At 43.0% G+C, this 6,098-nt stretch overlaps 1 non-coding gene across 1 annotated transcript; it reads left to right on the top strand.

Moving 5' to 3' along the window:
- The first annotated feature begins 5,738 nt into the window (after positions 1-5,738).
- On the top strand, positions 5,739-5,845 carry LOC111828458. Its single transcript, XR_002832327.1, has one exon. It is a non-coding gene; the product is annotated as a U6 spliceosomal RNA (small nuclear RNA).
- Positions 5,846-6,098: the final 253 nt, after the last annotated feature.

The raw sequence follows: 6,098 nt of genomic DNA, 5'->3' as shown, positions 1-6,098 counted from the left end.
ACCCCCACCCCCGAGACACTCCCACCCCCGCAACACTCCCACCCCCGCGACACTCCCACCCCCGCCCCATGCCACCTCCTCTGCAACTGGTCAGCGTTCAGTGCAAAATTCCTTTGTTTAATATCTCCGTATCTTTGATGAATGCATAGTGTCCTTGAACTTCATTTTATGTTTTTCAATTTATTTGTGCACTTAAAAACGCTATGAAGAATTAAATGTAGATCTACAAATTGATGATCTGCTGGCAGGGATAGGGGTTTTTGAGGAATCACATTGTAGCCTTGCGTCTCCAAAACTCAACTTGTTTACATCTGAAAGAAGCTCTACATCATGTGAAAAACTAGATTAGCTCACAGGACAAAAACTTACAAGCCCATATGCAAATTTCTTAGGTTACAAGGAGAAATCAAATTCACAAGGTGCCTAGAAATACTGTCAGTTAACTTATTTTTCCAGATAATATGTAAAAGATGAAAATTTTATTCAGAATATGACTTACTAAGTGTGTGCAAAGAAATTCTCCAAAGAAAAATGCATATGCCAATAAATATTTAAAATATTTTCAACATCGCTAAAAATAAGTAAGACCATGAGAACCCCAACCCTGAAAAGGCTATTATAGGAGAAAATCCTAAACAAACTATTAACAAAACAATCTATCAATGATAGGAAGGATATTAAATCATGGCATGTGACATTTATCCCAACAATACACGTTTGGCTAATATTTGAAAATAAATCAATGTAGTTCACTATACCAACACAAGAAAAAACAAAGTGACATAATCTCAGTAAATGAAAAAAGAAAACATTTAACAAAATTCAGTATCTAATTTGTGATTTTTTTAAAAAAATTAATTAGGCAAACTACAGATAGAAAAGAATTGGCTCTATCTTTAATCTCTAGACAAAAAAGATTTGCGGGTGGCAGGAATGAAGTTACACCCCACGGTTCTACTCAAAGAGACCCACTGTGTGCATGCGGGCTGGAAAGAGAGTCTGGAGTGGCTGCTGTTAGAGGTGACCTCTGACCTCCCAGATGTGTGGGCCACTTTCATCGCTTCTTCACCTCTTTATGGCATTTCAGTAAGACCTGTTTGATTGGCTGTAACAGTTCTAGGTTGCTTACAATTAAAGAAAGAAGCAAACGCAACGCAGTTTTAGTAACAGCTCATCAGTTGGAATACCTGCCCTAAATCTAATTTGCAGAAATAAACTCAAGAAGGAGTGTCAGTAGCTCTGCAATGACCTGTCTTTCCTATGCTCTGCATGCCTCTGGGCGATGCCAGCTTCGCTCAGGAAGCCCCTCCTACACAAGAACCATCAAGGGCAAAACAAAGACCCATTTCCCCTCCCGCTGGGTATGTGTCTTGAAATTAACTGGAAAAAGGACCTAGAATTTACTCCTTGTGACTGACACAAGTTGGATGAGTAGAATATTAGTGAACATACTATAAACATTCTCTAGTTCCCCTATAAATAGTAAGGCAACCCTAAATTTTCCAAAGCCCCTTTGTGTCTTTGTATATTAATAAGAACACATTCCGTGACTAGTGGACTGTACTTTACTAGGCACCCAGACAACCACCGAAGACTTCTATCACCCTCGGAGGGCATTTCACCACCTTCACCACCTTCACCAGTGCTGTAGTGTCTCTGTTCCAATTCCAACTTCCCCAGGAAATCCCACCTGCCAGGCCCCCGGCCTTGGCCCCTGCACTTCACTCCTGGCTGGAGCCACACTGATCTGGGCACCCCTTTTGAAGGGCTTGCACTCTCACCATCTCAAAGGACTCCAATTTTCAGCCATAATGACACAGGCTGCCCATCTCTCCCTCTCTGCAGGTTTGTCATGTGACTCTAATTTATTCAAAATTTATTATAATAACCCAATTCTATATCTGCTCATGGCTTTAGGTTACTGCTATGTGACTATTGGAATGAAAGATTAAAGGATTTCTCAAAGACAGGGCATAAATTCTTCAAGATACTATCCTTGCTATGAAAACCTACTAAAAATAACACTAAAAAGTTTGAACCATATTTTCATCTTGCAACATGCTTTTATTTTTGATGTATTTAAAATTCTTTGTTCTTTATACGTTAACTAGAGGCCCAATGCACAAAATTCATGCAAGAGGCTCGGCCCTCACAGCCCCGGCTTCATCCGGAAGGTCTTCCGGCTGTCTGGCCTAATTAGCATACTACACTTTTATTATTATAGATAACATTGCTAGGTTAGCTACATGCTAATTTCCTTATTTATTCTTATTCTACGTTCTCTATTTTTATAGCAGATTTTTATAGCATCATTCCTTGGTTCTTAGTTAATCTCTAGTACTTTTATTCAACATATGAAATTAAATAAAGCTATATAGATTCACATTTGGTAGTAGAGTGATTTACTAAAAATTGTGTCTAGCACAATGATCTCACTGAGAAATTAAGTTCATGATCAATAGTTGAGAATATTTACCCTTTTCTTTCAAAGAAAGAAAATAATTTGGGACCAGTATATCTAAATGATCATTTTTGTGAATTGGCCATTCATTATTATGAAAATAGGGCAAAGGGGGGACATCTATAATACTTTCAACTGTACAGATAAAAAAAATAAAATTTAAAAATAAATAAAATCACTATTTTATAAGTCTATATTTAAAAATATGGCTTAAAACAGAATTAGACAGGAGTGTCCAGGTTGGGCATGACTCCAGGAATTAAGGGGAGGTACGTGTGACTAGACCTGAGAAATATGCTTGAATCCTCCAGAAATGGAAGGCATTGTTTCCTTATGTAGCGGGGAGTTGCATTCCTCATAGGCAGGGCCCTGAAGGGGCAGAACCTCGGGTGGGCAGGGGAAATGGAGTCCTGTGGATACTGGGAATGGCATACTTAGGAGAGGCAGGGAGGGCCCTGCGTGAGGCACGTGGACAGAGGGAGGCCACCCACAAGCCAAGCAGCAGGGCTTGTGCCAGGAGCACTGTCAGCCTTCCCAGTCGACCAATGACTGTGTGCCTCTCCCTCATCTTCTCTGAACTACAATTTCTGAGTTCCAGGTGTGATTTAAGAAAGGAAGATGGTTGTTCCAAAAACTTGACTTTGGCTCATAGTAACCCAAAGCTATATCTGACTTGATTTTCAAAGCTAAACATATATAGTTTCCTTGCAACTCAAGTACTGTGAAACAATTGTATGTATTACATTTGTATTTGTTTAATAGTTCTTACTGGTTAATAAGCATCTAAGGTACTCAGTGGTTTAACAAAGCCACTTCATACTTGAGTACTAGTCATTCAGAACTCGTGTTTCAGGGTAAAAGTCCATCTAAGACAGGGGTGGGGAACATTTTTCTTCCAAGGGCCATCTGGATATAGCTCCTGGGTCAGAGACACAGCAATAGCAATAGTACACCGGAGTCTTTGCACCAATTTTCATGAGGCAATTCAGAAGAGCCAGATGTGTAGCCTTATTGGGAAGCAACCCTGACCTTAGCAAATCTGAATCTTTTGATAATGGACAAGAAGCATGTCTGCCTGTTGCTCTGGTGGGTGACACTGTCTTTATATACTGGGCAGGCTCAGGAAGGCCACCCAGCCATGCCTTCTGTTTCAGAGGAGCAGAAGGAAAGGCTACCTCTTACCTGCCAAGGCTGTCACAATGCAACCATCCTCACAACGCTGTGTGCTGCGAAGTGAGAAACCCATGGAGGATCGTCTCCCAAAAATATCCACCGTAAGTTTCTACACCACTGTAGCCTCCAGTCAATTTTTTTCAATAAATACACTATTCTTTTCACCACTCTGATAAATCTGATTGACAGGCTGGGACCAAATTCATTAAGTTTGCCTCATGCAGCATTTAACTAAGACTCACAACAGGACCCAAGACACAAGTGAGGGGAAATTTTCTACCACCCTTTCTAATTGGATTACTCCCATAGTGGGAATGCCCGCTGCAAGATGCCCATAAATAACCAATCAGTTATCCTTCTAATTCCACAAGATCCGTGTGTGTCCTCTGCCAGGAGCTACAATCTCCCCTTTCCTTCTCTGTGCACGCAGACTCTTCATCCATAAGGACAAACGGCTAGGGAAGTTTTCTAGGTTAGTGGGGCCTACTTTAACCATTTCTCTATAATTCTTTGTGTAAGAGATCCTCATCAGTTCCTAAGCAGAACTCCGACCAGAACTTTGGCTGGAGATCCTGGCTAGAGGTCCTGACTAGGCTGCTGATCAACTGAAGGCTGTCTTTGTGTCATTCCTTCTTCGCCGACTCCGTCCACACCTTTGGGGACCCCTGGACCTGCTGGGGTTGGACTCCAGCAGACAAGTCCTTGGAGAGCCCCTTTTCCCTGGAAGGAAGCAGATGGCAGTGTGTCTGATATGGATACAAGACCATAGCCCAGATTCTCACATGTGGCTCTGTGTGCACTGAGGTGCGGGATCACACACGGGCAAACCTCTGATGTGATCACACCAACCAGGAGTATCCACGGCTGTGAAGGCAGTTGCAGTGTTACCATATTGTGAACAGTGGTGAAAGTTTGAAAATACAGATAGGGGCGAGCAGCTGAAACGGGTAACAATCAGCCCAATCAAGCTGGGGAGGTTCAGCTGAGAGACGGTCTGCAGCCAGGAAAGACAGAGAACTCCTAAAAAATGCAGATGGTTAGAGATTGAGGCTGGAACCTCCCCCTGGGCGCCAGCGCAGCGGCGAGACCGCGCCATCTTGGGTAGCTGTTACCGACATCCAGAGATCGGCTACTAACCCGGCGGCTACTAACCCGGAGGCAACGACTCGCAAGCAGCGCGACTGCAAGAGCCCAGAGGAGACCTGCATCCCTCCACGGAAAGCAGATTCAAGCAACAGCGGCCTCCTGATCACCACACGCTCTGCCTGGGGAACAGTTGCTGTGTGTGAAGCCTCCCTCCACCAGCCAGAAGAGCCACCACAGCTGTGAACAGCACCCACCAGAGGCTCTGCTATCAACAGAGGAGCCGCTGCTACCACAACCGCCCAAGGAGCAACCACAGCCCGAGGAGCAACTGCCACCCAGGGAGCAGCCACTGCCACCCAGGGTCCAGCCACTGAACGATTCAACAACTAGTCATGTCAGTGAGATCAAACATGGGTAGACAAAGAAACCCCCAAAGGAAAGAAAAGGAGGACTCGCCAGAAAAGCAGCTAAGTGAGACAGAGATATGCAACATGACGGAAGAAGAATTCAGAATAAGGTTCCTAGAGTACATGCACCAGATGTTCAAGAAGCAAGAAGAAACAGATGAAAAACTCAACTACGTATGCAAGAAGCTAGAAGAAACAGATGAAAAACTCAACAACTTAAGTAAGTCCCAAGAAGAAATGAAGAGCGACATAGCTGCAATAAAAAACACCATTGAAAGTATCAACAGTAGACTGGGAGAAGCGGAGGACCGAATTAGTGAATTAGAAGACAAGGAAGCAAAACACACTCAAACTGTACAGCAATTGGAGAAAATAATTAAAAGTTGGGAGGAGAGCCTAAGGGATCATTTTGACCACATGAAACGAAACAACATACGAATAATAGGGGTGCCAGAACAACAGAAAGAGGAACAAGAGTTAGAAAACCTATTTGAAAAAAATATCAGAAAACTTCCCAGAGGTGGGGAAGAAATAATCACACAAACACAGAGTCCCAAACAAGGTGAACCCAAAAAGACCCACACCAAGACTCATCATAATTACCATGGCAAGTGCTCGCTTCGGCAGCACATATACTAAAATTGGAACGATACAGAGAAGATTAGCATGGCCCCTGCGCAAGGATGACACGCAAATTCGTGAAGCGTTCCATATTTTTTCACACAAGCCCAGAGAGTCCCAAACAAGGTGAACCCGAAAAGACCCACACCAAGACACATCATAATTACCATGGCAAATGTTCAGGATAAAGAGAGAATCTTACAGGCTGCAAGAGAGAGGCGGAAAGTAACATACAAGGGATCTCCCATTAGATTATCAAATGATTTCTCAACAGAAACACATCAGGCCAGAAAAGAATGGACGGAAATCTACAAAGTGATGCAAAGCAAAGGACTGAATCCAAGAATACT

This window comes from Myotis lucifugus, unplaced genomic scaffold (assembly GCF_000147115.1).
Source record: "Myotis lucifugus unplaced genomic scaffold, Myoluc2.0 scaffold_368, whole genome shotgun sequence".
Taxonomy (NCBI): Eukaryota; Metazoa; Chordata; class Mammalia; order Chiroptera; family Vespertilionidae; genus Myotis; species Myotis lucifugus.
The sequence above is the reverse complement of the archived record's forward strand: the minus strand, read 5'-3'. Positions and strand labels throughout refer to the sequence as shown.